The 24,326-nt window shown below is 38.6% G+C and overlaps 1 long non-coding RNA gene across 2 annotated transcripts in view; it reads left to right on the plus strand.

Moving 5' to 3' along the window:
• Positions 1-24,326, plus strand: part of LOC120103593 (uncharacterized) — a 104,739-nt gene that overhangs the window by 71,039 nt on the left and 9,374 nt on the right. For both annotated transcript variants that reach the window (XR_005506143.2, XR_005506142.2), the window contains exon 3: positions 18,915-19,017. This is a non-coding gene — a long non-coding RNA (uncharacterized LOC120103593). The remainder of the gene's footprint in view (positions 1-18,914; positions 19,018-24,326) is intronic.

Below are 24,326 nucleotides of genomic sequence, written 5' to 3' on the forward strand. Positions count from 1 at the left end.
TAAGCATTCCATCCTATCTGCTAGCTCATAATGTAGAAACTTGTGCTCAACAGGTACAGTAGAGAAAACAATTTCTATCTTCCTTGCTCAACCATATTTCAGGATGACAAGCAGAGAATACTGACCTGGTTTTTCGGCAATGATGGTTCACTGGTTTTATGGACAGAGAGATCCTATACTAGGAGAGACAAGCCAGGTAAATTAGAAGTTAACTCCTTCCCTATACCAGATTCCTAAGCATGACTGCAGGAGAAGGAAAGTTCCTGAAGGTCTGGGCAACAATACAGACTTCCTTTATCTCCGACAGAAAAGCCTTAAGCAAAATAAATCAAAGAGTCAGATAGCCTGTATATGCTCAATGTTAAATGTAGAATGTCAGAAATCTGAAAGGAGAAAAGATCCAAGGTATTAGCTGTGTAAAGAAGAGATATGAGTTATAAAAGTAGAATCTGCTCATGAAAGAGTTATAAAAACACAAATCCACAAGCATGGCCACTGACTGGACATTACAAGCCAAAAATAATAATAAATAAATAAATAAAAAATAAAACCAACAGTTTTCTACCTACCACTTAAACAATACCTAAACAATTTCTATTCAGTCTAGGCACACAACTGAAGAGTCAGCTAGCCTGTATATAGCCAATGTTAAATATAGAATGTGGGAAATCTGAAAGAAAAAATGATCCAAGATATTAGCTATGTAAAAAAAGAGATATGAATTATAAAATTAGAATAGCAGTCTCAGGTTTGTGGTGACCAAAACCAAACCATAGGTAGACAGAATAAAAGATGAAAATGAGAAAAAATAAACTGGTATTCCAGGGTTTGGTGGCTGTATACTGCATGAGATATAATCTTCATAGAGTTAGTTTGCATGGCCAGAGGTAATTAAATATACTGTCCAGTAGGAACTATCAATGTGGGGATGAAAGAAATTGACAAGTAGAGTTTCTACAATATGCTTTTTGAAAAGACCTTCTTTTAAATTAAACTAAATATATACTCAAAATATGGTGTGTGAGGACAGACATAAGTAAGCTAACATGAAGCAAACAACAATTATTTTTAAGGGCTCTAGATATTTAATTAGGAGAATACAACTTTTAAATAAATAAGATAAATACATTCAAAGAAATCGAGATGATAGATAAAGTGTCTGGAAGAATAATAGTTCATCAAATAGAATATCAAGATAGTTATTGATTATGAATTATGAGGACAAAGAAAATTTGGCAGGTGGCCTTTTCAATAAGAAAAATGAACAGTGTATTAGAAGGGCTTATAGTAGATGTGTCTACTGATGACAATGAGTATACCTGCATTTCAAACTCACATTTGTTTTTTCCTAGAGGACCTGATGTTCTCTAATAAAGTGAGATGCCAATAATAAGACAATATACCAAAAAGCATATTTTTCTAATCACAGTGGAATTAAATATAAGCATAAATGGAATATACAGAGATTCTCAAAAACATATCAATGAAAGATAAAGAAGAAGCCATAAGAAAATTGGGAAATACATTGTAAAAAAAATATAATGTTAACCTGAACAGAGCAAAAATAATTGAGATTCTGGACCAACGGAGTTACAAAGGTTATTTGTAAGTATAAATATGTAATTAAAATAACAAAATCAGCAACGTAAAATTTAGTCTAAGATAGTAGAAATATAAAATCATCTCCCTTCAAAGCAAATAAAAAAGAAGAAATAATGAAGTTTGCTACCAAGATAAATGAAATACATATAACCAATAGTTAACTGAAGATATCAAGACATTGACGAATCTTGATTGATCAGAAAAAAATATTAATTACACATTGCCTGGTTAATTCAACCAAGCACTTAAGAAACTGTTACTATCTGTCTTCACTGAGGGCCCTTCCAAAAATTCCCAAAGGAAAATAGAAGAAAGGAGGAAGATTCCCACATTTGTTCCATGAGGCCATGGTTACTCTAGTCGACAAAGCAAGCAAATATATCCCAAGAATGTGAAGAAAAAGTACAGAACACCATTAGCCACCACTTTAATTCAAGCTGAACCTACCATGAACTGCCTTTCTATGTTCTAAACACTCAAAGAGAGACATATGTACAAATGACGATGTAGAGAGATTGGAACTTTCATGCCCCTACAAAGATGTTGATTCAAAATTCTGTAACACCTTTGCAAACCTATTGGCATTTCCTCTGATATTTATTCAGAGCTCTCTAATTAACCAGCATATAGACTCCCAGCTGCACATTCAAGCAAATTAAAATCACAGACCAAGGGAAAGACCCAGGGAAACCTAGATGAAAATGTTCACGGAAGCACCTTTCATAACACTTAGGTAGAAAATCAAACTTTTCCATTGTGAATTATCTTGTGTTCTTTTGCTGTTGTTTTGTTTTGATATGTTAACTGGCTAGATTGTGGTATCCTGGTATTTGAAGGGTATAATAGATATTACTGTGAAAGTATTACACAAATGTTTTTGAAATCCAAAATCACTTTACTTAAGGAAAGAAACCTGAATTTAGTCTAATTTGGGTGGATTTAATTAGTTGAAAGCACTTAGGAATAGAGTTAGGTCTATTGTGGAAAATGAGTTTTGTGGACTACAGTTATCTTTTTCCGGAATGCTGTGGAATGCTCTCTGTAAAGGGGCAAATTAGGATAAACGTTTAATGACTGATGCATTTAATTGAAGGTTCACAAGAGTTTGTTTTTGCTGCATCCGCACTTTATGTGTAAGAAGATTTCTTTAAAATTTAATGTTGTTATAAGTTGTGAAAATAATAATTCTTGTAGATTATGCTCGTTTTGGATTTACAAATCTAATATTGCATAGATTTGGAGAACAGAGGAATAAAACAGATTAAAATCCTTTGTTTTATTTTGTCCTCTCTCTGTTACTCTATTTTAAAGTTTGAAGCATGGGTTGAAGGTTTTAAGCTCACAGAGAAGTTTCTATTGCATAAGCCAATCTAAGGACTTTTCAAAGGGCATTCAAAATGGAAACCAAGTTGTCTGAGGGCAGATGTGGGAAAAATAATGGAGGGACTTAAATTAGGAGAAAGAGGTCACCAAAGAGAGAGATAGAGAGAGAAAGAAAGAGAGAGAGCATGCAAAGATGGAAAAATAAGAACGGGGCTATTCAATAAAAAACAGGGGAATGTGTTTACAAATATATCATGTGTATGTATATACATATGTATGTGTTATATAATTTAAAAGAAATTATAATAAAATGTATTATTTCTGGTAATAATGTCTCCTGAAAAACAAAAACCATGCAGAGTCTTTAAAAACAAACAAAAGCAAAAACAAACAAACAAACAAAACAACAACCAAAAAAAGAGAGAGAGAAACAAACAAACAAAAAAACCTTTCCTTTGAGATGTTAGTCAGAGACATCAAAGAAACTACCCAAGCAACGTTGGCTATTGCCACTGCCCTTGGAAACCTCCTAGAATTGAAAATAGGATTCTGTGGCTGAAGACATCAGCGCTTCATTTCAGTTACAAGTCTTAGAAGAACGGATCCAGAACTGACCTGGAAGCATTGTGTCAGGAGGTGTTGTACAAATTGCCAAGAGAGTAAAGCAAGTGATAAACCTATTCAGCTGGATAGTTCATGGACCAAAAGGTAATAAACAGCTTGGCAAAACGTTCATAGAAGTATAGTGACACATATCTTTTTTTTTTTTTTTTCCGGAGCTGGGGACCGAACCCAGGGCCTCGCACTTCCTAGGTGAGCGCTCTACCACTGAGCTAAATCCCCAGCCTCAAGTGACACATATCTTAATGGTAACCTGTGGATTGATGTCTATATGCGGGCGAGGGCAGGCAGACGATAAGGCAACGCCTGTGATTGGGCAATGAAAAAAAAGGCGACCTGAGAATTTTAGAGACGGGACAGAGAGTATGGAGAGAGAGAACAAAGGAAGATGGAGGAAGAGAAGGATGGCTGAGATTGGTGTGGCCTTAAATGGCCACAGGTATCTATGTATATCATTTATGGGATGCAGTGTTACAGGTCACTTTGTCCAATCTAGGTGGGCAGCTTATATCAATATCAATTGGCTCTGAGTTCATTGTGTGGACATTTTGTGGGGTGAGAATTTACTGATATAAATCTGACTGATAAATTACAAGCCTCTAGAGTTTTGATGTTATCCGGTTACAGGGATTTGAGACAGTTAACCATGACGAGTGGTTATTTTATGGGGCTGACATGGCAGCTATCCTCCAAGGAAACTTACCGAGTTGAGTGGAGACATTTTGGGAGCTCTGGGCCAGAGAGTATTGACAAGCCTGGCTGATCAAGATGGGAACACTCTTCTGGTGCCAGCGCTAGCTTGAGATGGTATTCCATTTTTAATATTTCCCACTACAGTAACCAGCAGCTGTGCGATTAGATTTAAATCTCACTTAATAGGAGGTGGGGTTATGTACACTAGAAAAGAAGAGGAAAAGGAACTATTGCCAATTTTCTAAATCATCATAGTTTCTCACTGCAATCCAAGTACTTTTCCCTATACTGCAGATAAGTGTAACTCCCAACTCTAATGAAACAGGTTTCTGTTAAAAACAGGTGGGAGTTTCCATCGGCACCCAGAGCTAAGGCTGTCTCACAGCCCTTTGGACACAAAACTTGCACACAGGTGGGACCCCACTATCTCTCCATTGATTGTCAAAAAAGAGGTCTACCAGGAGCACGCAGGACACTGGAGCTGATGGGGACTGCAACATGACCCTTCAGGTCTCCATCTGTACCCAGAGCTAAGGCTGTCCCACAGCCTTCGCTTTCCAGACCCAAAACCTGCCCAGAGATAGCTGGTCTCCCAGGAACGCTCTCACTCCTAAGATCACAGGATCACAGGCTCACAAGTCCATAAGGAGGGACAAATTCTAGTCAGAGAGAGCAAGACCAATTAACATCAGAGATAACCAGATGGCAAGAGGCAAGCACAAGAACCTAAGCAGCAGAAACCAAGACTACTTGGCATCATCACAACACAGTTCTCCCACCACAGCAAATACTGGATGCCACAACACACTGGAAAAGCAAGATTTGGATTTAAAATCGCATTTCATGATGATGATAAAGGACTTTAAGAAGGACATAAATAACTCCCTTAAAGAAATACAGAACACAGGTAAACAAATAGAAGAAGCTCTTAAAGAGGAAACACAAAAAGACCTTACAGAGCTACAGGAAAATACAACCAGACAGGTGAAGCAATTGAACACAGCCATCCAGGATCTAAAAATGGAAATAAAAACAATAAAGAAATCACAAAGGTAGACAACCTTGGAAATAGAAAACCTAGGAAAGAGATCAGGAGTCATAGAAGCACGAATCACCAAGAGAATGCAAGAGATTGAAAAGAGAATCTCAGGGGCAGAAGATATTTTCTATTAAACATTGATACAACCATCAAAGAGAATGTAAAACATGAAAAGCTGCTAACCCAAAGCATCCAGGAAATCCAGGATACAATGAGAAGATCAAATCTAAGGATAATACTTACAGAAGGGAGTGAAGACTCCCAACTTAAAGGGTCAGTAAATATCTTCAACAAAATTATAGAAGAAAAGTTCCTTAACCTAAAAAAAGAGATGCCCATAAGCATACAAGAAGCCTACAGAACTCCAAAGACATTGTCTAGAAAAGAAATTATTTTCAACAAGAAAAGAACTTCTACAGGAAACATCATCCCTGACCTCATGCTGTAATACAGAGCAATTGTGACAAAAACTTCATAGTATTGGCACAGAGCCAGGAAGTAGATCAGTGGAATAGAAATGAAGACCCAGAAATGAACCCATACACCTATGGTTACTTGGTCTTTCACAAAGGAGCTAAAACTATCCAATGGCAAAAAGACAGCCTTTTCAACAAATCCTGCTGGTTCAACTAGAGGTCACCATGTAGAAGAATGCAAATCAATACATTCTTTCTGCCCTGTACAAAGCTCAAGTCCAAGTGGATCAAGGACCTGCACATAAAACCAGATACACTGAAACTAATATAAGAGAAAATGGGGAAGAGCCTCAAACACATAGGCACAGGGGAAAATGCTCTGAACAGAATACCAATGGCTTACACTCATAAAATTGTAAAGCTTTTGGAAGGAAAAGGACACTGTCAACTTGAAAAAATGGCTACCAACAGATTGGGAAAAGATCTTTACCAACCCTACATCTGATAGAGCGTTAATATTCAATATATATAAAGAACTCAAGAAGTTAGACTCCAGGAAATCAAATAACCCTCTTAAAAATGGGGTACAGAGCTAAACAAAGAATTCTCAACTGAGGAATATTGAATAGCCATGAAGCACCTGAAGAAATGTTCAACATTCTTCGTTGTTAGGGAAATGCAAATCAAAACAATCCTGAGATTCCACTTCACACCAGTCAGAATGGCTAAGATCCAAAATGCAGGTGACAACAGATGCTGGCAAGGAAGTGGAGAAAGGGGAGTGCTCCTCCATTGTTGGTGGGATTGCAAGCTGGTACAACCATTCTGGAAATCAGCCTGGTGGTTCCTCAGTAAAGTGGACATAGTACTACCTGAGGACCCAGCCATACCACTCCTGGGCATTTGCATAAAGATGCTGCAACATATAGCAAGGACACATGCTCCACTATGCCCAATAATAGACAGAAGCTGGAAAGAACCCAGAGGTTCTTCAACAGAGGCATGGATACAGAAAATGTGGTACAGCTATACAATGGAATACCACTTAGCTATCAAAAACAATTACTGCATGGAATTCTTTGGCAAATGGATAGAAGTAGAAAATATCATGAGTAAGGTGACCAAGTCAAAACACACACACACACACACACACACACACACACACACACACACACACACAGACACATATGGTATGCACTCACTAATAAGTGGATATTAGTCCTTGGAATACCTTGGAATACCTCAGGAAAAAATTCACACATCATATGAAGCTCAAGAAGAAGGAAGAACAAAATGTGGATTTTTCAGTCCTTCTTGGAAGGGAGAGCAACATACTTATGGGAGGAAATATAGGAACAAAGAGTGAAACATTCAATGTGAATTCAATAACATCTCAACATATAGCACATATAAAAATTTCCCTATTTATCTAAATCATGATCATTATAGCTCTACCCATTAATATTCACCTATTCTTTGGTTTTATTACATTTCTTCCCTCTAGATTGCTTTCTAACTTCTTTGTCTTTTCACACACCTCTGAATTATTTAGAGTACTGACGAACTAGCATAGGGAATTTTATCTCATCTTAGCTTCTGGTTCCTTATGAAAAAATTCCAGAGTTAGCAGTGCTGGGTTATGTCCTGAGTTCCCATGGCACCATGAGTCTTGAAATTCTGTGTGTTAGTCTACCTCTTACCACTAGAACATTACCAAAGACACATTTCCTTTTAGTAATAAGTAAATAATTTGTAGGGTGATCTGTAACCCACTGTTTAATCATTCACTAAAACATCTATGCCTGAATCACTTGTTTTAGTGCATGTTACAAATCATGACTTCATGAAATTCATAAACAAATGGATTGAACTAGAAAATATCCTGAGCTAGGTAAGCCAATTGCAGAAAAACACAAATGGTATGCACTCACTGATAAGTGGATATTAGCCTATAAACTCTAATTACCCAAGATAGAATCCATAGGCCACATGAAGTTCAAGATGTAGGAAGACCAAAGCGTGGATGCTTCACTCCTTCTTAAAAGGAGGAACAAGAATACCCTTGGGAGGGAATAGGGAGGCGCAGTTTAGAGCAGAGCCTGCCCCACTTGTGAATATATATATATATATATATATATATACATATATATATATATATACATATATATATGTATATGTATACAGCCACCAAAACTAGATAAGATTGATGATGGTAAGAAGTGCATGCTGACAGGAACCAGATATAGATGTCTCCTGAGAGACACAGCCAGAGCATGTCAAATACAGAGGCAAATGCTAGCAGCAAACCACTGAACTGAGAACGGAACCCTGTTGGAGGAATAAGAGAAAGAACTGAAAGAACAGAAGGGGCCTGCCACCCCATAAGAACAAAAATGCCAACCAACCAGAGCTTCCAAGGACTAAACCACTACCCAAAGACTGTACATGGACTGACCCATGGCTCCAGCTTCATATGTAGCAGAGGATGGTTTTGTTGGGCACCAATGGAAAGAGAAGCCCTTGGTCCTCTGAAGGACCAACAAACAAACAAAACCAACAAGCAAACAAACAAAAAAGTACATCCAGAAACTGTCTCACTTGGGGATCCATCCCATATGCAGCCACCAAACCCAGTGGGCTTCACTATTGTTGATGCCCAGGAGTGGGTAGCCCTATATAGGTGTCCTCTGATAGCTCCTGCCAGAACTTTACTGATACAGATGAGGATTCTTTCAGCCAACCATTGGACTGAACACGGAACCCCAACAGATGAGTTAGAGAAAAGACCGAAGAAACTGATGGGGTTTGCAACACCGTAAGAAGAACACAATATCAACCAACCAGACACTACCAGAACTCCCAGGGACTAACCCACCAATCAATGGGTATACATGGAAGGACTCATGGCTCCAGCTTCATATGTAGCAGAGAATGGCATTGTCCAGCATCAATAGGAGGAAAAGCCCTGTCAAAGCTTGATGCCCCAGTGTGAGGGATTGTCAGGGCTGGAAGGTAGGAAGGAGTAGATGGGTGGGTGAGCAAGCACCTTCATAGAAGCAGGGGAGAGGGAATGGGATAGCGGGTTTCTGGAGGGGAAACCACTGGGAAAGGAGATAACTGCTGGGGACAACATAAGATGACAGGGACTGCCAGCAGTAGGTCGGGATGGAGACATCTCAGAAGTTCGCAGCAGCTCCTTGTAAAATAGGGTGGCATCTGGGACCCTGAGAAGCAGGAGACACATGCCTCCAGGGGACCCGCCATCTGAAATAAGAGGCTGCCTGCAGTAGGCTGAGATGGAGACATCCCAGTAGTCCGCAGCAGCTCTTTGTAAAAACTGGTTGTTCCCAATTCTCCTAACCTTAGACCTGGAAAACGGCTGCATAGATTTCATTTGTGCATGAGACTGCCTTTCAGTTGTCCTTGGTGTACAAAATTATTCTATTATGTCTGACTTTTCTACTTCTTTCTCCTTCTGCTCTGGTGAATTCTGTGAAACTAGATGTTCCTTGATGTTATGATTCTTAAACCATTGGAAATTGAGGCATAGGGACACAGCACAGCATGCTGGCCCGGGTGCAGGCTGTGTGTTCTCATCTTGGAAACAATGTAATGTAATAACTGCACAATAGTAGTTCCAGATAGCTTGACTTGCAAAGAAACTTTAAAGAAATTATTAGAAAATGAATTGGAGCCAACATTGGAACCCTAAGAAAGGAAAAAGTTATTGAAGTTAGGAATTAACGTTTGAGAGTGGTTCCTGGATAAAGAAGTGTAGAATATATAAAATTATATACTAGTAAACTAAATCAATAAATCAATTCCCCTGGGAATAAGGGAAGCTTGAAACTTTGGAAAACAATTGTAATTCTTAGTTCTTTGTGGAATGTGGTTATTCTTTTGAATTTGATTTGGCAATGATTATACAATGTCTTTTTTTCTACCTACTTTTGAATTATCAATAAAAGACTGGGGCAAGAGAAAGGCTGGAGAGCATGAGAAGAGCATGAGAGAGAGAGCATGTGAAGAGTGAATGAGAGAGCATGAGGGAGCAAATGAGAGAGCGAGTCTGAGAACAAATGTGAGAGCGAGTGAGAGAGCATGAGAAGAGAATGTAAAGAGTGAAGAGAGAATGTGAGGTGTGTGTGAAGAGTGTGTGTGAGAATGAAAGGGTAATGAAAAGAGGTGTGCATGAGTATGGGAGTTTGAGAAAAAACGCAATAAAAAAAGCAGAGTGTGTCAGAGAATGCAGAGTGTGTGCAGCCTCAAGCTAAGAGAGAGAGAGAGAGAGAGAGAGAGAGAGAGAGAGAGAGAGAAACTTTAAGCCCTGAAATTGCCTGTAAGTTTGTACCCAAAGAGTAGTCTGTATATATTTATTATGCGCCATCCAGATATCCCGGCTTCTAGTTGAGAACTCCGATCCTGTGTCAAGGCTGGACCCCAGCAGATAACATCTGAAATGTAAATAAAAATATATCCTATAAAAAAAGATATGAAAGTCCCTGCAGTTTCTGTCTTTATCAAACTCATGTGCTTCCCCTTGAATTACTTGGGTAAAGTCAGCAGTTCTAATGTCATAAATAGTGCATCTAACAAGGAACTGAGGCCTCCAGCTAAAATTAAAGTCTCTTGTTAACAGCGTTGAGCATGCCCTCTAAACTATGTGCATCTAAGGAAATAGATCTGAGTGCCCTGGTGAAACAGTGACAGCATGAGAGAGACCTAAGTCAGAAACAGCCAGCCTGAATTGCTTCTGACACCCTAACCAAATAAGTTCCAATGTCTGTTATCTCACTGAGTCTAGAGTAATACACAAAATAAAATCATTAGAGATGAGGAAAAATACACGTACACATACATGTATTTATACTTATTTTCAGAAAATCCTGAACTATAAGAATGCAACAAAAATTGTTTATATAAAGAATGGACTAATGAAAGAAAAAGTATTGTAAGAAAGTGAACAAGGGTCCTCATGTGTAAGTCAACATTGGCAATGGTCTGGGGTGAAGCTTTGGAATTCTCAAGGAAAAATGATTTCTACCCATTTCATGAATCTTACCATAAACATTTTTCTTCATATCATTTCATAAAGTCTATTTCATTTTGAATTATTTCAAGTGATTATTTTTCTAGTGCTGTTACATATCTGAATAATTTATTGGATCCAGCAATTACTGTCGTTTTTCATCTTTGTTTCTTAGATACTTGAGATATTTTGCATCATCCCATGTACCTCTAGTCTTGAAAAATTTGGTGCTTTTAAGTAGAAAATGTTTATTTTGAATTATTGGATGCATGCTTGAATTGACTAATGCCTTAACATTTAACTGGAGACTGTTGTTCCTAGTCCAAAATTAGCTTCACTTTGTGACTTTTGAAGCCTTGTAGCATAAGAAATTATTATGATAAGAAAGGTAAATATGTTGTAAATTATATTTTTGTGATCTGCCCAGAAGAGCTACCCCATGACTTCATTCAGTTTATGATGTGAAAATAAGGTGGACTCACACAGTGCCAAAAGCAATGTCACGTTTGTATACAGAATCATGAACGAAGAAATTTTAAATTTACTCACTAGTGTAGGATTCCATTTCTGTCTCTGTCTCTCTCTGTCTCTGTCTCTGTCTCTCTCTGTCTTTCTGTCTCTCTGTCTCTCTCTCTCTCTCTCTCTCTCTCTCTCTAATTATGATAAAGCTTTATTGAATTTATTAGGTTGTTCCTAAAAGAAAAAATGTAAGTATGTACATCAATAGCCAGTGAACATTACATTTACAGTCATTCATCCCAGAACTGAACAGAACAGTCATGGTCTCTGTACTCATGTACCTAATATGTCAATCATGGAAACAAAGAGAAAAAAGTTTGTTTTGAGACCAGGAGTTATACCAATGTTAATTTGGACCCAATATGTAGCACAAATTGTCTTTGAACTTGTAACCTTCTGTCTCTGTCACCTAAGCAGTAGGAATACAGGTTTAGACTAGCATTATTTCACTGGTTTCAGTACAATAGAAACTTCATTGCTAGGGGTAAGGGAGGGTAGAGTTAGACTATGCTTATGCAGGTAATGTTGGCCAAGATTAAAATCACGACATTAAACTCAATAAATGAGACTTTTGACTGAATTTTCCCTGGTGCTCTAAGCTACTAACCCTCTTTAAAAGACACAGACAATATGGTTTATGTAGTCCATTATTAATAATAAGTACAATGCTTAAAATATTACCCTTGGTAGGTAGCATTAGTTACATTGAAGAATGATTTCCAACATTAAAAGTTTTGAACCTGGAACCTACATGGGAATGGTTGGTGACTCTTGGCTTTATCATAGAATCTCTCTCTACCATCCAATACGTGATTCTATTTCTAAAAAAGAAAAAAGTATTTGCTTATTTTTACCAACTTTTTAAAATAAAAGTAATTCAATTTTTTGTATGTGTGTGCATGAATTTTGCATGTGGCTACAGGAGGATAAAATTGGGTTTTATGAGGTATGATCTCTCTTGGCATGGAATTCACCAATTATGCAAGCTTGTTGGCCCCTGAGCCCAGGCATATACCTTCTCAGTGCTAGGATTATAAGCACACACCCTGGTGCCCAATTGTTTTAATGTGGGCATTGATATTTGAATTCAGGTTACTATGCTTGCAAGGCAAACACATTGCCAACAGAATTACATCTTCTGAGTCCTGGAATTTAACTTTTGACATATATTCAGGTCAGCTTCAGAATTCATGAATGGCATACTGTATAGGCAGCAACCTACTGTGGGAAAAGTGTACTCTTTAGACTTAGGTCAGCATTAATTAAAATCTTGCATCTGTATCTATTTTGGGACATGAAAAGATTATTTGAACGTAGTAAAATCTCCCTTCTTAGAGTTTCTCTAAGGTAGAGTAGAAGAATAAAATTGGCACATTTAGTAAATAAAACATTGATAACTTATAATTAATAAACTCTTTTCAAATTTTCTCCCCTGTTAGAGAACAGGTAGTTCTCTGTTTATTTTTCTAGATATTTATCATGATCTTTTTTGCATTGAAATTGGGGTTATAAAATTATGCCTTGCCTCAACATGCATTTTTTGGAAATATGTTAATTATTCAAGGCTCTTCATGTCAAGATGATGAGATCCTTTTTACAAGAAAAACAGATGAATAGCAAGTAAAAAATTACAGTAAACCAATTAAAGCTAAACTCTCTTTTCTTAAACACATTCCACAGTTAAAATCTATGTTTTTAGGGCTGTTGATAAATTCTCCTTTCTGAATTTATATGGGAAAAGAGCTAATCTTATACACAGACAATTACAAAAGACTGTCCTAGACAGTGTTATTATTTGAGCTAAGTTCACCACTATTAGCTCTAGTAGATCTTGGAGTCTGGCTTTGTTGAAGCTCTTCTGGTATACTTCCTAAATTATCTCTAGGACAGGAACAGAAGAAATGCAGAGAGAATCAAGAGCCCACAAACAGTAAGTGTAAGAAGTGAATCGAACACTGGGTCAGCCAGTGGTAGAGCAGGAAGTGTGGATTTCACCTTGCTTCACCCCTTCAGAGTTGCAGAATTACAGAGGTGGTGTAAACCTCTTATCTACTCCTTTTAAACTTCTCATAATATAGGGTGTGTGTGTGTGTGTGCGTGTGTGTGTGTGTGTGTGTGTGTGTGTGTGTGTATCTGCTTGCAAGGATGCACAAGTGGAGGTCAGAGGTCAACTCTGGAATTGTTTCTTTCCTTCCAGAGGCAAGAATTTTCAAAAAAAATTCTCCTTCAGACTTCTATTAGTTCAGGTTTGCTTTATTATCGATTTGTCCCATCTACCCTGATTATTTTCAATATTATAGTTTGAAACTTGCAAATCAGAAAATAGCTAGTAAGCACCCAAACGTTCTAATATGATAAGCCACCTTAACAATCCAGTACAACTCCATAAAGCAGGTTACCTCCTTCCAGATGAACAAAAATATCCATGAGGCCAATGTTAAACATGCCACTATATATGTTGGGTAATTGTCTTATATAGCTCTAGGTTATAAAGGTTTGTTTCCCAAGATGCTTGTTAGATAACAAACATTTGTGAGGTGAGATCTGGTGGCTTGCCTTTGTTGCTAGGACACAGCATTTAAAAGAAATATATTACGTTACCCTGAGTTCTCAGTCTCCTTTTACATTGTGGTTCAATGTGGGTTGTTTGCTCTATGACAGGGATCTGCCAATGATGCATGGCCTTTACAAATGCCAAAGAAAATGAACTAGAACCTTCAAAACCATAAATTCCAACAGCCTCCTTTTTCGTCAATAATTCTACGAGTACTTCATTAAAACAACACGATGCTGACTACTGTGAGATTACTAAATCCCCCTTAGCGATCTGATTAAAAAAACAGATAAGAGTCTTCTACTATGCTCTTAGCATAAAAACTACATATCTTTTCTATGTAAACTAAATAACGTTGATTTTTGATTTGCTATTTGCTTGGAAGTGTTTTAACTTTGTGTGCACATAGAACAATTTAACGTAATATAGTTGGTAGAAAATCAGATTCTAATTAGGAGATATTTCACGAATCATTACAATGGCTCTCCAATGATCTGCAGTAATAACATGTACCCAATACTACACCCATATAAACATGTAAGAAAGGCTCACTGAAACATGCATTCGTTTGCAGTAGATTGTGTTTCCTCTCTATTACACAGCAGACTTTTAATGTGTGTTCAGTGTATATTTGTCACATTAATGAATAGCAAGTGACTATTAAAAATCAAACATGTTACATTTTGAAGAAAATGAAGTAAAGATTAGCCAGGTATAAAAAGCAAGAACATAACCCCAGCAGACAAAGATGCTTGTTTAAAATCAAGTGAGAAGGATGTTGTTGACTCTGCAAGCATTATCTGTACTAAACAGCTTGTTTCTTCATCCAGTTACAAATCATGTGTTCAATGTACATTCTATGCCCAAAACTGTTAAGGCACTTGTAGTGAGCAGTGTACAAGGTTTGCTTTTTCTAAATTGAAAAATTTATAAATAAAATTATGAGTTAGCTAATGTCTAGGGTATAAATAATGACCATTTCTTGAATTTGAGCCTAAACTGCTTTACGTTGACATCAACATGAATTAAACAAACATTCCAAAAAGCAAGTTGTCAACAGTCCAAATGAAAATTTAATTACTACAATTTTGGAAACTAAGGGTTGAAATACTTGATTATCATTTGTTTGTGTGCAGAGACTAGATTTCAACATTAAGTATCTTCTCGGAAGCTGTCTACATTTTTGTTTGTTTGTTTGTTTTTCTTTGAATCAGTGTCTCTTACTCGCCTGTAATTCACCAAGTAGGTAAGGTTGGCTGGTCAGGGAGTCCCAGGGATCTGCTTGCACTGTCTTGTTTGCATTTTTTTTCATTGTTTTTTTTCTTTTTTTTTCTTTTTCCGGGGCTGGGGACCAAACCCAGGACCTTGTGCTTCCTAGGTATTTTTTTTTTAAAGATGTATTCATTTATTATATACAAGTACACTGTAGCTGTCTTCAGATACACCAGAAGAGGGCATCAGATCTCTTTACAGATGGTTGTGAGCCACCATGTGGTTGCTGGGAATTGAACTCAGGACCTCTGGAAGAGTAATCGGGTGCTCTTAACCACTGAGCCATCTCTCCAGCCCTCTTGTTTGCATTTTTAATTAGCTTCTATAGCTAGAACATGGAGCCTCTTTCACTCACAACAAGTAGTATAAGAAAAAAGTTATCTTATTATCCCGGAACTAATTGACATTTAAAAAGATAACATGTATATGAGTGAGGATGGACTGCTTAGGGACAGACTGATCAGGCCCAGGAGTCAGTTAGGTAGGTTACTAAAAGAAAATTGACATCAAGTGACAGTTTCTAATTAGAAACCATTGTAGAGGATTCTTTGGCCAGGTCGAGGTTATTTGATGACTGCCTATGCTGGAATAGCATTGAAAGAAGGAAGAGACTAAAATCATGGTTACCCCTGAAGTTTTCTTTTTTACGAAATTCAGTTAAGTCTCATGGGGACATTGAGAATCAGAAAGAAAGCTGGAGGGGAGTAAGGTGTGTGAATCTGAGGGGAGAACAGCATGAACCTGTTTTCAAATGGAGGTTTGAATTCCATTTGTGGCAGTCAGAAATACAGGTGTAGGGTGGCTGAAAAGGGCTGATACTGAAATGTTTAATGAGAATTCATTATAATAGAGAATTTAGCTAAAGCCAGGAAAGCAGATGTGCCCACCCAGTGAGAAAGCAAAACACAAGAAATAAATCAGAAGTGCTCAGAAGCATGGAAAGCCAACAGTTCACAGGAGAGAAGAGAGCTGAAGGCAGACTGGGAATGAGCAGCCAGAAAAATAGGTGACATCCAAGCTGGAGGCTGATGCTTAAGATTTTTGATTGCATTTGTTTACATGACTGGCTCAGCAATAATTAATGCTGATAAGTCGGGTTGCTTGCAGATCACAGATTCTGTTGTACCCTTGATACTGGGAATTAGAAGGCTTCTCTGAAGATCTGAAAACAAAGGAGATAGTCTTTGAGGAGTTTGAAAGCCAACTTCATGAATAGAGCACTCAAGTTACTCTAAATGGAACCTGGGGACTTGAATGAAGCTTCTTCAAACAGAAGACTATTTTTTTTTTACACTTGCTGCTAGATGATACTATTCCCCCCCCTGTCATCTTTGTTTTAAAAATTAATCTTTTCAGATTGAAATGAGTATCAGGTCCTAACAGCTACCAGAAGGGGGCCTGGTTGTATGGATCCCAAACCAACAAGGTAAAAGAAATTCTATTCAAAGTCCCTTGATAAGTAAAAGGATTATCCTTTAAATAAATGGAGAAGGGAAGAAGCCGTTTGTTATTTTATTGTTATTATCCTGTCTTCCTTCTCTATTTTCCTATTTGGTTGAGTATATTCATGCTAAGTTTATTTAGAGTAATGATCATTTCCGTCAACAAAATTCTATCCAATACTGCTCTGAAAAACTGTTACTTTCAGTGTTGTAAATAGCTATCAATTTATCGTTTCTTTTCCCATGGTGTTCTACATCTAGTGCAGACTCTAGGGAATGTCAGGTTAAGGGGATCAATGGACTCGCATAAATCCATGCCAGGTTACTGTTGACCAATAGGGATAGATGACCTGTGTGCATGGAGGGCCAATAATTCATGATGTCAATGAAAACTTCTTCTGCAAACATTCCCTGAGTCAGCAGTTGCATCTAAGTCATCAACAACATCTTCAAGTTAGAACAACCACCAGATAATTGTTACTAAAAGGCAGAGTCTCAACACATTTACGTATAAATCTGATTGGTGTACATTTGAGACTTATGAATCCAGGAATTTCACATCTGTGAAACAGACTATAGACTGACTGGGACTGACAGAATAGTGGGCTATGTAATACAATAGTAAGGACATTGAACAATAAAGCCCAGATCTGATTAGTTTATGTCAGGCAATGCTTCTTATTTTTTTAAATTGGATATTCTTTATTTACATTTTAAATGTTACCCCCAGTTTTTCAATTTCGTGAACATAAACCCTCTATCCTAGCCTCCCCTTCTACGAGGCTGTTGCCCCCAAACCACCCATCCCTTATTGCCTCCCCACACTGACATTCCTCTATACTGGGGGGTTCCAGCTTTGGGAAGACCAAGGGCTTCTCCTCCCATTGGTGCCCAACAAGGTCATCCTCTGCTACATACACAGCTGAAGCCATGGGTCTGTCCATGTGAACTCTTTGGATGGTGGTTTAGTCCCTGGGAGCTCTGTTTGGTTGATATTCTTGTTCTTATTGGACTGCAAACCCCTTCAGCTCCTTCCATCCTTTCTCCAGCTCCTCCAATGGGGACCCCATTCTCAGCTCAGTGGTTTGCTCCTAGCATTCACCTCTCTATTTGTCATGCTCTGGCAGAGACTTTCAGGAGGCAGCTATATCAGGCTTCTGTCAACATGTACTTCTTGACATCAGCAATATCGTCTGAGTTTGGTGGCTGTATATATTTGGGCTGAATCCCCAGGTGGGACAGGCTCTGAATTGCCATTCTTTCTGTCTCTGGTCCAAATTTTGTCTCTATATCTCCTCCTATAAATATTTTTGTTCCCCATTTTAAGAAGGACTGAAGCATCTGCACTTTTTTCATCGTTCTTCTTGAGCTTCGTGTAGTCTGTGGATTGTATCTTGGGTAATTCAAGCTTTTGGGCTAATATCCACTTATCAGTGAGTGTATAACATGTGTGGTTATTTTGTGTGGTTGTGTTACCTCACTCAGAATGATATTTTCTCGTTCCATTCTTTTGCCTATGACTTTCATGAAGTCATTGTTTTTAATAGTTCAGTAGTACTCCATTGTGTAAATGTACCCCTTCTTCTGTATCCATTCCTCTATTGAAGGAGCTCTGGGTTCTTTCCAGCTTCTGGCTATTATGAATAAGGCTGCTATGAACATAGTGGAGCATGTGACCTTGTTATATGTTGGAGCGTCTTTTGTGTATATGCCCAGGAGTGGTATTACTGGGTCCTCAGGTAGTACTATGTATGATTTTCTGAGGAACCTCCAGACAGATTTGCAGTGTGGTTGTACCAGCTTGCAATCCCAGCAATAATGGAGGAGTTTCCCTCTTTCTCCCCTTACTCTCCAGCATCTCTTGTCACATGAGATTTTGATCTTAGCCATTCTGACTGGTGTAAAGTGGAATCTCGGGGTTGTTTTAATTTGCATTTCCCTGATGACTAAGGATGTTGAACATTTCTTTAGGAACTTCTCAGCCATTCAATATTCCTCAGCTGAAATGTTTAACTTTGTAACCCATTTTTAGTAGGGTTATTTGATTCTCTGGAGTCTAACTTCTTTGCTTTGTATGTATTGGATATTAGCCCTCTATCAGATGTGGGATTGGTAAATATCTTTTCCCAAACTGTTGGCTGCCATTTTATCCTATTGACAGTGCCCTTTTCCTTACTGAAGCTCTGCAATTATATGAAGTCCCATTTGTTGATTTTTGATCTTAGAGCATAAGGTATTAGTGTTCTGTTCAGGAAATTGTCCCCTGTGCCATGTGTTCAAGGCACTTCCCCACTTTCTCTTATATTATTTTCAGTATATCTGGTTTTATGTGCAGGTTCTTGATTCACTTGGACTTGAGCTTTGCACAGGTGATAATAATGGTTCAATTTGCATTCTTCTACAGGCTGAGCACACGTTGAACCACCACTGCTTCTTAAAAATGCTCCTTTTTGGCAGAGAGCCCCTGGGCAGCACCCCACGAGCGAATTTGAGCCTCAGGACCACAGGTAAGACCAAATTTTCTGCTGCAAGAAAGCTGCCTGGTGAGCTTGGGACACACGGAAGCAGAATTTCTCTAGGACCCTGCACCTTCTGTGTTTACCGGAAGTCCCACACCCGCGGATCCCGGCCCGCAGCAGCTCTCTGCTCCCAGACCCGGGTGAGAGAGAGACCCAACCGCCTGGTCAGGTGGGCACTCCTGAGGCTGCAGAGCAGAAGAGACCACCAACACTGCTCACCCCGCCCACATCCCTGGCCCAAGAGGAAACTGTATAAGGCCTCTGGGCTCCCGTGGGGGAGGGCCCAGGAGCAGCAGGACCCCTGCCTGAGACACCGCCGGAACCTGAAAGAAACAGACCAGATAAACAGTTCTCTGCACCCAAATCCCGTGGGAGGGAGAGCTAAACCTTCAGAGAGGCAGACAAGCCTGGGAAACCAGAAGAGACTGCTCCCTGCACACACATCTCGGATGCCAGAGGAAAAAGCCAAAGACCATCTGGAACCCTGGTGCACTGAAGCTCCCGGAAGGGGCGGCACAGGTCTTCCTGGTTGCTGCCGCTGCAGAGAGCCCCTGGGCAGCACCCCACGAGCGAACTTGAGCCTCAGGACCACAGGTAAGACCAAATTTTCTGCTGCAAGAAAGCTGCCTGGTGAACTCAAGACACAGGCCCACAGGAACAGCTGAAGACCTGTAGAGAGGAAAAACTACATGCCCAAAAGCAGAACACTCTGTCCCCATAACTGACTGAAAGAGAGGAAAACAGGTCTACAGCACTCCTGACACACAGGCTTATAGGACAGTCAAGCCACTGTCAGAAATAGCAGAACAAAGTAACACTAGAGATAATCTGATGGCGAGAGGCAAGTGCAGGAACCCAAGCAACAGAAACCAAGACTACATGGCACCATCGGAGCCCAATTCTCCCATCAAAACAAACATGGAATATCCAAACACACCAGAAAAGCAAGATCTAGTTACAAAATCATTTTTGATCATGATGCTGGAGGACTTCAAGAAAGACATGAAGAACTCCCTTAGAGAACAAGTAGAAGCCTACAGAGAGGAATCGCAAAAATGCCTGAAAGAATCGCAAAAATCCCTGAAAGAATTCCAGGAAAACATAAATAAACAAGTAGAAGCCCATAGAGAGGAGACACAAAAATCCCTGAAAGAATTCCAGGAAAACATAAATAAACAAGTAGAAGCCCATAGAGAGGAGACACAAAAATCCCTGAAAGAATTCCAGGAAAACACAGTCAAAGAGTTGAAGGAATTAAAAATGGAAATAGAAGCAATCAAGAAAGAACACATGGAAACAACCCTGGATATAGAAAACCAAAAGAAGAGACAAGGAGCTGTAGATACAAGCTTCACCAACAGAATACAAGAGATGGAAGAGAGAATCTCAGGAGCAGAAGATTCCATAGAAATCATTGACTCAACTGTCAAAGATGATGTAAAGCGGAAAAAGCTACTGGTCCAAAACATACAGGAAATCCAGGACTCAATGAGAAGATCAAACCTAAGGATAATAGGTATAGAAGAGAGTGAAGACTCCCAGCTCAAAGGACCAGTAAATATCTTCAACAAAATCATAGAAGAAAACTTCCCTAACCTAAAAAAAGAGATACCCATAGACATACAAGAAGCCTACAGAACTCCAAATAGATTGGACCAGAAAAGAAACACCTCCCGTCACATAATTGTCAAAACACCAAACGCACAAAATAAAGAAAGAATATTAAAAGCAGTAAGGGAAAAAGGTCAAGTAACATATAAAGGGAGAACTATCAGAATCACACCAGACTTCTCGCCAGAAACTATGAAGGCCAGAAGATCCTGGACTGATGTCATACAGACCCTAAGAGAACACAAATGCCAGCCCAGGTTTCTGTATCCAGCAAAACTTTCAATTAACATTGATGGAGAAACCAAGATATTCCATGACAAAACCAAATTTACACAATATCTTTCTACAAATCCAGCACTACAAAGGATAATAAATGGTAAAGCCCAACATAAGGAGGCAAGCTATACCCTAGAAGAAGCAAGAAACTAATCGTCTTGGGAACAAAACAAAGAGAATGAAAGCACACAAACATAACCTCACATCCAAATATGAATATAAAGGGAAACAATAATCACTATTCCTTAATATCTCTCAATATCAATGGCCTCAACTCCCCAATAAAAAGACATAGATTAACAAACTGGATATGCAACGAGGACCCTGCATTCTGCTGCCTACAGGAAACACACCTCAGAGACAAAGACAGACACTACCTCAGAGTGAAAGGCTGGAAAACAACTTTCCAAGCAAATGGTCAGAAGAAGCAAGCTGGAGTAGCCATTCTAATATCAAATAAAATCAATTTCCAACTAAAAGTCATCAAAAAAGATAAGGAAGGACACTTCATATTCATCAAAGGAAAAATCCACCAAGATGAACTCTCAATCCTAAATATCTATGCCCCAAATACAAGGGCACCTACATACGTAAAAGAAACCTTACTAAAGCTCAAAACACACATTGCACCTCACACAATAATAGTGGGAGATTTCAACACCCCACTCTCATCAATGGACAGATCATAGAAACAGAAATTAAACAGTGATGTCGACAGACTAAGAGAAGTCATGAGCCAAATGGACTTAACGGATATTTATAGAACATTCTATCCTAAAGCAAAAGGATATACCTTCTTCTCAGCTCCTCATGGTACTTTCTCCAAAATTGACCATATAATTGGTCAAAAAACGGGCCTCAACAGGTACAGAAAGATAGAAATAATCCCATGCGTGCTATCGGACCACCACGGCCTAAAACTGGTCTTCAATAACAAGAAGGGAAGAATGCCCACATATACGTGGAAATTGAAAATGCTCTACTCAATGATAACCTGGTCAAGGAAGAAATAAAGAAAGAAATTAAAAACTTTTTAGAATTTAATGAAAATGAAGGTACAACATACCCAAACTTATGGGACACAATGAAAGCTGTGCTAAGAGGAAAACTCATAGAGCTGAGTGCCTGCAGAAAGAAACAGGAAAGAGCATATGTCAGCAGCTTGACAGCACACCTAAAAGCTCTAGAACAAAAAGAAGCAAATACACCCAGGAGGAGTAGAAGGCAGGAAATAATCAAACTCAGAGCTGAAATCAACCAAGTAGAAACAAAAAGGACCATAGAAAGAATCAACAGAAGCAAAAGTTGGTTCTTTGAGAAAATCAACAAGATAGATAAACCCTTAGTCAGACTAACGAGAGGACACAGAGAGTGCGTCCAAATTAACAAAATCAGAAATGAAAAGGGAGACATAACTACAGATTCAGTGGAAATTCAAAAAATCATCAGATCTTACTATAAAAACCTATATTCAACAAAACTTGAAAATCTTCAGGAAATGGACAATTTCCTAGACAGATACCAGGTATCGAAGTTAAATCAGGAACAGACAAACCAGTTAAACAACCCCATAACTCCTAAGGAAATAGAAGCAGTCATTAAAGGTCTCCCAACCAAAAAGAGCCCAGGTCCAGACGGGTTTAGTGCAGAATTCTATCAAACCTTCATAGAAGACCTCATACCAATATTATCCAAACTATTCCACAAAATTGAAACAGATGGAGCACTACCGAATTCCTTCTACGAAGCCACAATACTCTTATACCTAAACCACACAAAGACACAACAAAGAAAGAGAACTTCAGACCAATTTCCCTTATGAATATCGACGCAAAAATACTCAATAAAATTCTGGCAAACCGAATTCAAGAGCACATCAAAACAATCATCCACCATGATCAAGTAGGCTTCATCCCAGGCATGCAGGGATGGTTTAATATACGGAAAACCATCAACGTGACCCATTATGTAAACAAACTGAAAGAACAGAACCACATGATCATTTCATTAGATGCTGAGAAAGCATTTGACAAAATTCAACACCCCTTCATGATAAAAGTCCGGGAAAGAATAGGAATTCAAGGCCCATACCTAAACATAGTAAAAGCCATATACAGCAAACCAGTTGCTAACATTAAACTAAATGGAGAGAAACTTGAAGCAATCCCACTAAAACCAGGGACTAGACAAGGCTGCCCACTCTCTCCCTACTTATTCAATATAGTTCTTGAAGTTCTAGCCAGAGCAATCAGACAACAAAAGGAGATCAAGTGGATACAGATCGGAAAAGAAGAGGTCAAAATATCACTATTTGCAGATGACAAGATAGTATATTTAAGTGATCCCAAAAGTTCCACCAGAGAACTACTAAAGCTGATAAACAACTTCAGCAAAGTGGCTGGGTATAAAATTAACTCAAATAAATCAGTTGCCTTCCTCTATACAAAAGAGAAACAAGCCGAGAAAGAAATTAGGGAAACGACACCCTTCATAATAGACCCAAATAATATAAAGTACCTCGGTGTGACTTTAACCAAGCAAGTAAAAGATCTGTACAATAAGAACTTCAAGACACTGAGGAAAGAAATTGAAGAAGACCTCAGAAGATGGAAAGATCTCCCATGCTCATGGATTGGCAGGATTAATATAGTAAAAATGGCCATTTTACTAAAAGCAATCTACAGATTCAATGCAATCCCCATCAAAATACCAATCCAATTCTTCAAAGAGTTAGACAGAACAATTTGCAAATTCATCTGGAATAACAAAAAACCCAGGATAGCTAAAGCTATCCTCAACAATAAAAGGACTTCAGGGGGAATCACTATCCCTGAACTCAAGCAGTATTACAGAGCAATAGTGATAAAAACTGCATGGTATTGGTACAGAGACAGACAGATAGACCAATGGAATAGAATTGAAGACCCAGAAATGAACCCATACACCTATGGTCACTTGATTTTTGACAAAGGAGCCAAAACCATCCAATGGAAAAAAGATAGCATTTTCAGCAAATGGTGCTGGTTCAACTGGAGGGCAACATGTAGAAGAATGCAGATCGATCCATGCTTATCACCCTGTACAAAGCTTAAGTCCAAGTGGATCAAGGACCTCCACATCAAACCAGACACACTCAAACTAATAGAAGAAAAACTAGGGAAGCATCTGGAACACATAGGCACTGGAAAAAATTTCCTGAACAAAACACCAATGGCTTATGCTCTAAGATCAAGAATCGACAAATGGGATCTCATAAAACTGCAAAGCTTCTGTAAGGCAAAGGACACTGTGGTTAGGACAAAACAGCAACCAACAGATTGGGAAAAGATCTTTACCAATCCTACAACAGATAGAGGCCTTATATCCAAAATATACAAAGAACTCAAGAAGTTAGACCGCAGGGAAACAAA

The sequence above is a fragment of the Rattus norvegicus genome, chromosome 6 (genome assembly GCF_036323735.1).
Source record: "Rattus norvegicus strain BN/NHsdMcwi chromosome 6, GRCr8, whole genome shotgun sequence".
NCBI lineage: Eukaryota > Metazoa > Chordata > Mammalia > Rodentia > Muridae > Rattus > Rattus norvegicus.